Source organism: Helianthus annuus, chromosome 8 (genome assembly GCF_002127325.2).
Source record: "Helianthus annuus cultivar XRQ/B chromosome 8, HanXRQr2.0-SUNRISE, whole genome shotgun sequence".
In the NCBI taxonomy this organism is placed as follows: Eukaryota; Viridiplantae; Streptophyta; class Magnoliopsida; order Asterales; family Asteraceae; genus Helianthus; species Helianthus annuus.
In genome coordinates, this window is record NC_035440.2 from 95,218,305 (window position 1) to 95,229,133 (window position 10,829).

Consider the following 10,829-nt stretch of genomic DNA (forward strand, 5'->3'; position numbering starts at 1 on the left):
AATACAAAAAACTTATACATTAGGTATATTTAGAAAAATACAAAAAACTTATACATTACAAAAATCAGCTTCAAGACAAATGTCATAACTTGTAATGAAAATCTAACTTCTACAATTATTTCACATCTGGGTCGGCTTCTAATTACTAAAATTACTACATTAGTAATCATTATTGTGCACTTGAATACCAATTCCAACCTGATATTATATCTTCGTTAATAGTGCGTAAATCACTTTTTAATATACTCACTTATTATTATTATTATTATTATTATTATTATTATTATTATTATTATTATTATTATTATTATTATTATTATTATTATTATTATATTATAGATCAATAATTTTGAACCATAGTTGAGAAGAAGGAATAATAAAGTGTGGTTTTGTAATTTTAAGAGTTTAAAAGATTAGCTATAAAAGACACCTTTAACATCAACTATTTTAAGAGTTGAAAAGATTAGCTATAAAATGCACCTTTAACATCAACCAACGACTTGCTGAAACTAGTATATGACATATTAATGAAATACGAAATTTCCCAATATAAACGAAACATTTAGTTTTATCAAGTAATAATATATATAGAAACAAGAATTGCAACTTAAGCAGTAGGAGTTGCTGAAACTAGTATAGGACACTTCTTATGAACCGTAATACCACTCGTCTCGCTCATATCCAAGACATCTTTCTCCATCACGGCCAAATCAAACTTATACACCAAATTAGCCAAAACAAGTTGATTAATAATCATTGCAAATTGAATACCTGGACACCCTCTTCGTCCCGCACCAAATGGTATCAACTCGAAATGAAACCCTTTATAATCGATAGGAGGATTGTTCAAGAATCTCTCTGGTCTAAACTCCTCGGGTGCTTCCCATTTTGAAGGGTCTCTTGATATCGCCCATGCATTGATGAAAACTTGTGTGCCGGATGGGATGTCATAGCCGAGTAGTTGGACGTCTTGTGTTGATTCACGAGGAACAAGTAGTGGAAGTGGAGTGTGTAGTCGTAGGGTTTCTTTAAGGACGGCTTTTAGGTAGACCATTTTTTCTAATTGGTCTTCCGTAATCATTGATCTTCCTTGGCCTATTTTTAGTGCCTCTTGTTGCAGTTCTTTCATTGCTTGTGGGTGTCTTAATAGCTCGCAGAGTGCCCACTCTAGGCTTGTGAAAGTAGTATCAGTTCCAGCCAGAAATATGTCCTACATAAACATACAATAAGAAGGTTCAAGATTTAAACCATAGTTGTGGACAGTTCAAACAAGTGTGGTAGAAAACATGTTTTGTTGCAAATGATGGTTTTTGTATGTAGGGGTGTGCAAAAAACCGAATTAACCGAACCATAACCGAATTAACCGACAAAACCGAACCAAATAAAAAACCCGTGGGTCGGTTAATGTTTTTTTTTTAAACCGAAAGTAGCGGGTCGGTTATGGTTATTATTTTTTCCATACCCACCATAACCGAACTGAACCGACATGTAATAAATTTTTGTAGGATTTAGACTTTTCACTATATTTTTAATATTTTATGTTTTTTATTGAAGATTTTTAGTACTTATGCTCATATCATTTTGTGGTTTTGGTTGAATGTTTATTTGAATTTATGGAATGTATCATATCACTTTATTTGGATATTCGATAATAATTGGTATTAATATTATAGATTATATGTATTTTTTAATAGTATGTAATATACTAATATATACAAATATGCAATAACAATTTATTCCATGTTAAAAAAAATTAAGCTATTTTTAGCTAAGCTAAATACACGGTTAACCACCCATAACCGACCCGCTATAACCATCAAAACCGAATAACATAACCACCATAACCGATCGGTTATGGTTATGGTTATCCAATAACCGACATCGCGGTTATGGTTATGGTTTTTTGTCAAAACCGACCCATAAACACCATTGTATGTTCATGCATTTATAGCAATCAGAAAGCTACAAGATCCAAAAGAAAGATGTTACCAATATGAGAGCCTTAATCATATCATCCTCAAGGGGAAAACCGGTCGTGTTATCTCTTTGAATTTCTAATAAAACATCAACAAGATCTTCGCATTTAACATCAACCCGGTTCTTGTTTGCATGTTCTTCTAGAACACCCTCTAAAAACTCATCAAATTCTTTAGCAACTTTATCAACTCTTCGCTCTAATCCACTCAATTGATCGACCCACCTTAGAGACGGAATATAAGCCCCCAAACTAAAACATCCCAATAACTCTATAGCGCTTTGTAACAAGTTGTTAAACTTCCTCTCATCATACCTCCTACCCAAGGCCACCCTACATATTACGTTATTTGTAAGTGAAATAAGTAACTCACTTATATTAACAACCGATCCATTGGCTTTTTGAATCTTCTCCATCATAAGGGACATCTCATCCTCTCTCACGTGTCGATATGACTGAACCCTTTTGTTGCTTAAAAGATGTAGCACTGCAATGCTCTTTATCTGCCTCCAATATTCTCCATATGGTGCAAAAGCTATATCTTTGGAACCATAAAAAAAGTCTACTAGGGATGCTTAAATTCGGCCTATTTGAAAAAACTAAATCATGTGTTTTCATAATTTCTCGAGCTGCATCAACTGTGGAGACTACAAGTACCGGTACGCTACCAAGGCGAATCAACATGAGTGGACCATAAGTCTGAGCCATGGCATATAAGGCACGATGCGGGCTCGAGCCTAGTTGGTGAAGGTTTCCAATTAATGGTAGTTTTCGTGGAGATGGTGGAAGGTTTTTGTGGGAATTTGAAGATGAAAGATATGATTTCAAAAGAAGTAAGCCAAGAATGAAAGGGAGAGAAGAGAAGATAAAAACTTGCAAGGTGAAAGACATACTGATAGACTTGCTAAATATGGAAAGAACCTTATAGGCATATCTTGTTATATATGTTGCATGTTGCATATCATCCTTCTGGATAGAGTCTAGCCTCCTTAAAGAGGTGTCAGGTTCTATTCTGAGCTCACCCGAGTTTTCGTCCAATCGTGTGTTACGCTAGAGAGTTCTACTCTTGTGGTGGCACAATGATTTTCAAGTTCCAGCCGACGGTATGGTTTCCCGGGGGAACGCCCAAGCCAAACTCTGAAGCCATCGTGAGCCGGGTTAAGACAATCGTGAGCCCGGTTAAGACAACATAGTCTGGACGGAGTGAGGTAACGGGGCTCTTCAATTTGAGGAGTGTGGTAGTCTAATACAAGAAAGCCGTCGCTGAAAAAAAATAATATGTAGCATCAACCTCTTGGCATTATTCACATAAATTGTGTTGTGGACTTGTGGTACATTATCTTTAAATTTGACTCTTACACTGTCATGTGAATGGTTTTCCATGCTCCATCATAGACTTCGCTTTCAACCTTATCAACGATTGTATGTTTTAGATCACACTCGTGGTGAAGGATGTATGGATACCACATTGTTTGTCTTTTATATATCTATAACTAGGTTATCACCCGCGAACTTCGCGGGTAGAAAAATTTACTTTATATTAATCGAGTTATGTCATTAAATAAAATAAAAATACATGTTTTCAAACGTAATTTTTTTTATAATTGTTTTGAATTGAAAGTTGTAGTCAATGGGTTGCGAGTAAGGTCAGAAACTTCGGGCAAGAACCGGAGGCAGAAACTTGCCTCTCTGAACGACCCATGAAACAAAAAAAAACTTTTCTTTTTATAATAAAATATACACATGAAGTTGTTCGAACCTGCAAAACAAACTCATTTAATTAAATTTAGAAGTTAATTAAAAGTTTAAATTAGAAAATATAAACAACAAAAACTTTATTCATTAAAATATACACATGAAGTTGTTAACCTGAGCTTCACCAACATCTCTGCATCATCGACATCGCAGAGTACATCCAAAATCATTTAACATCCTAAACCTGTAACAACCACCCAGATAAGAGACTTAATCTTCCAAGTACCTCGAATGGTTTGTCGGATCATTCAAAATCCAGTATGTTTAACGCAACTTCACAGCTCTATGAAACAATCGGCTCTGGATCTTTGGAGAATTCCTCAAATAGAGATATACATTGGTCATCTACAAAAATGGTTTATTAAGGTCAGAAATATCAAGTTTTTCATAAAAGTGTCCCGAGTCAACCCAACACAGCCGTTTTGACCCTAAAAATCATGTTTGACTACCTACCCAATATAGTCCATTTTCCACAAAATATTATTAAAAAGTATAGTAGATTTTAGAAGCATGGTTACCTTATATTTTTGGTTTTAAAAATGTGGCAACTCTCTCTCTATCCTCTTTTCTCTGTATTAAATTATTCTTTTTTCCTTTTCCTTTTAGTTTTTCGTTTAGAATATAATTTAGATTATAACAACCTCTTATTTTTTATACTTAAATGTGAATCTAATTGTTCAAACTTATTTGTCTACAATCAACAAAATCTCATATAACCAGCAATTTCATGCACAATCAAAGGTGTCACAATCAAACACAAACATAATTCAATCTACACATTTCTCAAAACACAATCTCTAACATCACTAACCTGTAGCAATTATTCAAAACCCTAACTAATGTGTTGTGCACTCACTAATATCTGCTACACATGTCTCACTTATTCATCTTCACAACTTCAAACACATCTTATCTAACACCTTATGCCAATCAACAAAATCTCATATATACATAAACCTTGAATATTACTCAAACACATCTTATTTAATGAATCAAAATAAAAACACATAAACCTTGAATATTACTCAATTTATGACTACTATCCCACAAAACAAAACTTTGTCAACAAATTATACTAACTTATGCAATGGTAAACCATAAAAATAACAAATTAATTTAGATGATTAGCCTTGCAGAAAACCCAAATCGGGAAAGTTTACCAGAATCGTTAACGAAAAAAATCAGACTCAAATTGGGTTACTCAAGCGGATATTAATCACGAAAAAAATCAGACTCAGATTGCCATTACTTCAAAATTTAAATTTAAAATAATGATTGAATTCAAAATTTAAAATTTAAAATCTGAAAATCAAATCACTAATATCCAATCCCGTAAATCAAGCAAACTTATTAGAAAAGTCTAACCTTTCAAATTTAAATTCAATATACAGATTCGAAATTTAAAATCAAACACATTAATGGCAAACTTTCAAATCTAATAAGTTCTGTTCAAATTTATTTGTCTACAATCAACAAAATCTCATATAACCAACAATTTCATGCACAATCAAAGGTGTCACAATCAAACACAGACATAATTCAATCTATACATTTCTCATAACACAATCTCTAACATCACTAACCTGTAGCAATAATTCAAAACCCTAACTAATGTGTTGTGCACTCACTAATATCTGCTACACATGTCTCACTTATTCATCTTCACAACTTCAAACACATTTTATCTAATACCTTATGCCAATCAACAAAATCTCATACATCAATCAGCAATACAATGCACATTCAAAGACCTCACAATCAATTTCAAACATCAATCAATATACAAAATTTCTCAAGGCACAAATTTTAATATCACTAACCTAATGCGCTACTACTCAATAATGTGTCGATGCCATGAAAAAACATCATAACCTTAACTAATGTGTTAACTTACCAAGGCTCAAGGCTGTATATTTTCCCAATGTTGTTTGTCCGACGCATCGTCACAAATCTAACAACCGAGTCAATCAAATTATTAGTTAAAACCTAATAAACAAAGTATACTAATATCCAATCCCGTAAATCAAGCAAACTTATTAGGAAAGACTAACTTTTCAAATTTAAATTCAATTTACAGATTAGAAATTTAAAATCAAACACATTAATGGCAAACTTTAAAATTTAAATTTAACATAATAATTGACTTCGAAATTGAAAATTTAAAATCAAACACAATAATGGTTTATTCCAAAATTTAAATTTAGAATAATGATTAACTTCAAAATTTAAAATTTAAAATCTGAAAATCAAATCACTAACATCTAATCCCGTAAATCAAGCAAACTTATTAGGAAAGTCTAACCTTACCAAGCAAAACCAACCGACATGGTACCAATTTACAGCAATAGCAAGCATATCTCTGTCCAACATAGTTGCAGCCAAAAACTCCGGACCATCCAAAATAAACACCTAATGAATCAAAATAAAAGCACATCCCTAAAATTACAAATAATATAGTTAAATCATCTCATAAAAAAACATCAGGATTTCAAAGCATTCAAAATTTAAAATCAAACACAATAATGGTTTACTTCAAAATTTAAATTTAAAATAATGATTAACTTCAAAATTTAAAATTTAAAATCTGAAAATCAAATCACTAATATCCAATCCCGTAAATCAAGCAAACTTATTAGGAAAGTCTGACCTTTCAAATTTAAATTCAATTTACAGATTCGAAATTTAAAATCAAACACATTAATGGAAAAATTTCAAATTTAAATTTAAAATAATGATTGATTTCAAAATTTAAAATTTAAAAATCAAATCATAAGGAAACATACCAAAAATATAAGATCATATTCCTCAATCAACTTTAACAACGAATGAGAGTTGTTTTTAGGATCCATAACTGCAAAGGAAGTAACCATTGTTTAAAAAAATATATAATGGTAATATATTTATAGAAACAAAGTCTATTTACAGAAACCGAATCATAATTCCGAATACAAAAATAATCTTTAACAACAGTAATCTGTTTATAGAAACAAAAACAACTTTAAAATTGAAATTAAAGGCATCTTTAAAGAATTAACAACTAACTAAATACAAAAATTATAACTCAATGACTCACGATAAATCATCATCACTAATTTTAAGACATTGACATATGGAAGTTGTTCTCCCCACAATAAGGTTGCAAAATCATATGGTATTTCCTATCAATCGAAACAAAAAAAAACATATAAGTTGCAATAACTTATTGTGTGCACAAAACTGAAAACTTAAGAAACATACCAAAAATATAGGATCATAGTTCTCAATCAACTTTAACAACGAAGAAGCGTTGTTTTCATGATCCATAACTGCAATGGAAGTAACCACTGTTTAAAAAAAAATATAACGGTAATCTATTTATAGAAACAAAGTCTACTTACATAAACCGAATCATAATTTCGAATACAAAAATCATCTTTAACAACACTAATCTATTTATAGAAACAAAAACAACTTTAAAAAGAAATTAAAGACATCTTTAAATAATTAACAATTAACTAAGTACAAAAATCATAACTAAATACAAAAAATTATAAATCACAAAACAAACCATAAGAACTTCAAAAGATAATCACATAAAATTTCAAATTAACACCTAAAGACAAAAATAAAAAAGAAAGACTATACATATCAAAAAAACAAACAACACCAACAAAACTGAACTAACCTGTTTTTGGTCGACGAACAATTCGAAAAATATAGGATCATAGTCCTCAATCGACTTTAATAACGAAGGAGCATTGTTTTCATTATTCATAACTGCAAAGGAAGTAACCATTGTTTAAAAAAAATATAGCGGTAATCTATTTATAGAAACAAAGTCTATTTACAGAAACCAAATCATAATTTCGAATACAAAAATCATCTTCAACAACACTAATCTATTTATAGAAACCAAAACAGATTTAAAAAGAAATTAAAGACATCTTTAAAGAATTAAAAACTAATTAAATACAAAAATTATAACTAAAATACAAAAAATTATAACTCACAAAACAGTGCAAGATATACCTTTTCTTCAACTTCTCATAGGAATTCATTCAATAGTTCCTTGTAGGGGAAGGAGTCTGAAAGAAGCTCTTCACCAAAAATTACAAAACACAAAAAGTTTGTGAGATATGCAACTCGAGTACAAAAACAATAGTCAAAGACTCGAAGCATCACTAAAATTACAAATAATATAGTCAAAGCATCTCATAAAAAAACATCAAGATTTCAAAGCATACAAAATTTAAAATCAAACACAATAATGGTTTACTTCAAAATTTAAATTTAAATTTAAAATAATGATTGACTTCAAAATTTAAAATTTAAAATCTGAAAATCAAATCACTAATATCCAATCCCGTAAATCAAGCAAACTTATTAGGAAAATCTAACCTTTCAAATTTAAATTCAATTTACAGATTCGAAATTTAAAATGAAACACATTAATGGAAAACTTTTAAATTTAAAATTTAAATAGAAACCTTAATTCCGGAAAATTATCATACTAAAAATAAATCACTAAAATTTAAATTTGAGGTTTCAAAAAAAAAATCATTAACAAAATTTAAAATTGCTCAAAAATATAAATTTAAAATTTGAATTCCGGAAATAGAAACCCTAATTCCGGAAAATAATCATACTAAAAATAATTCACTAACGAAATTTAAAATTGATCAAAATTTTAAATTTAAAATTTAAATTCCGGAAATATAAATAGAAACCTTAAAATTTTAAATTTGAGGTTTCAAAAAACGTAACACCATTTATTTATAAAAACAGAAACCTTAATTCCGCAAAATTATCATACTAAAAATAAATCACTAACGAAATTTAAAATTGCTCAAAATTTTAAATTTAAAATTTAAATTAGAAACCTCAAAATTTAAAATTTAAAATTTGAATTCTGAAAATTATATCACTAACATCCAATGCCATAAATTATCATACTAAATATAAATCACCATTTATTTGCTATAAGTTTAAAACAAAATAAAAAAAGATAAATATCAGTTTACTTAAAATATGATTAGTAATTAGAATACACATAAACGTACCAAAAATATCGGGTCATCTTCATCAATAAGCTTTAAAAATGAAGGACTGTTGTGCAAGGGATGCATATCTGAAAAATATATATGAAGATTTTTTAAAAAATAAAACAGTAAAGTATTTATAGAAAACCAATCAATATTCCTAAATCAACAATCAATAAGCTTTAAAAGATAATTTAATCAATTGAGAAACTTCCAAATTCAAAAATAAAAAGAAACGGTTTAAAAAAAATAAAAATATTTATTTTTTAGAACCAAAATCAATATTCCGAAGACAAAAACATTATACCGGATGAAAAAATATCAGACCACTGTAAATCTTCATCAACACAATCAAAAAACATCGGACACAATCAAAACATATCATCATCAACAACAAACTAAAAGACTGTAAATAAAAATATGAGTAACATGAGAACAAAATCAAAACATCAACAAAATATCATTTCATATGATTGGAATCGGATAATGCAAAATCATCATCAACAAACAACCAACAAACAACGAAAAAAAAAGAAATACCGAACAGAAAGGATAAAATCAAACCTACACAAACTTAAAAAAAAGAAAACAGCTATAACATTTAACTAACCTCTGTTGTTTCACGAATGATCGGAGTCCGATTTTTTCCAAGATTTAGGGTTCCACATGAAAAACAAAATCAACAAAAATCAGTAACTTTGATATATGTAGATGATGATAATAAAACCTCTGATCTTGATTTTGTTTGCAAAAAAAAAAAAAAAAAAAAACAGAAAGATAAATGTTCAATCGCTAGATTAAAGATACACAATAGATAAACAACAAATTAAAACAACATACCTTCAATTTTTATGATCAGATCTACAAAGTTTAGGACAAAGAAGAAGTTAATAGCATTCGACACAATCTTTATAAAATCAAGTTTCTAAAGAATTGAATAACATAAATGAAGTAGATTTAGGATCGATTGTGTAGATTACAATCGTAAAACAAAGAAATCAGAAACAATAAAATCAAAAACATAGAAACATACCTTTGATTGGTTAATAGGATTGATTTGTGTGAAGAAGATGATGTTGCAGAGATTTGGCTATGTTTTAGAATTGAGGATCTTGGTGGTGGTGATAGGAGAGAGGATGCAACTTAGTTTTTTAGGGTTTGTAAAGTGTGTGCAAGAAGAATGAGAAAAAAAAAAGAAAATATATACTATGACCCGAATTCGAAAAACCCGACCCAACTCAATTCGGATCCCGCCTTTTTTCCTTGGAATCGTGATTGTACAAAGCAAATTGGGATTTCCCTCCTAAACCAAATTGCCACATCAGCCTAGATGGCCAAAGACAAAGGACACATGGCCCAAATCCATCTCATTTATATATATATATATAGATATCTTTCTATACTAATAAATAAAAATCTTTTTTGAACACGTGTCATTCTTTGGTAATATTTCATCCTTATTTTTTTATTTATCTCTTTTATTAAATAATATTATTAATTATTAAACATCAATTTAACTAAATCTATTTATCTCTTTTATTTTCTTAATCTGAAATAAATTTCTTTTTTAACTCTAAAGTTTCAATCTTTGGCAATTTAAGTCTAAAGTTTCAATCTTTGATATTTTAACCCCTTTGTTTAATTTGATTTTTCACTTCTAATTCAAAAGTTTTCATCTTTTGCAATTTAACCCCTTTAATTGTTTTTATTTTTAACCCAAAGGTTTTCATCTTTCGCAATTTAATCTCAACACTTTTTTTACTTTCAACTTTAGTCTCCTATATACTTTTCATCTTTCATAAGTTTTCCGTTTAACGTGTTGTTCTAAATTTCCGAGTTAACACGCCGCAACGTGCGTGTGAGGTTCAACGTTTTTTCATCTATTTTTTTCCTGTTTGACATATCCGTCGTAGCGCGTCTATTTTTCCCGTTTGATAGGTCTGTCGCAACGTGCGATTAATTATTTTTTTCTCGGTTTTACACATAGGCTCGTGGTCATGTGAGAAACATTTGTCTTTCATCTAATATGGTACATAACTAATGAATCCCCGCCGCATTGCGGCGGGTGGTAACTCTAGTAT

General features: G+C 29.7%; 1 long non-coding RNA gene and 1 pseudogene across 5 annotated transcripts; both read right to left on the reverse strand.

Moving 5' to 3' along the window:
* Window positions 1–524: 524 nt before the first annotated feature.
* Window positions 525–3,207, reverse strand: LOC110873453 (annotated as a pseudogene).
* Window positions 3,208–3,788: 581 nt separating this feature from the next.
* Window positions 3,789–7,480, reverse strand: LOC110871351. Of its 5 annotated transcripts, XR_004864213.1 has the most exons (5): window positions 7,395–7,472; window positions 6,514–6,581; window positions 6,033–6,139; window positions 5,625–5,681; window positions 3,789–4,075 (listed from the first exon to the last, which is right to left on the reverse strand). It is a non-coding gene; the product is annotated as an uncharacterized LOC110871351 (long non-coding RNA). The 5 variants fall into 5 exon arrangements; XR_004864214.1 differs by lacking the exon at window positions 6,514–6,581 and having other exon boundaries at window positions 6,038–6,139; window positions 7,395–7,480; XR_002553670.2 differs by lacking the exon at window positions 6,514–6,581 and having other exon boundaries at window positions 7,395–7,480.
* Between the last annotated feature and the right edge of the window lie 3,349 nt (window positions 7,481–10,829).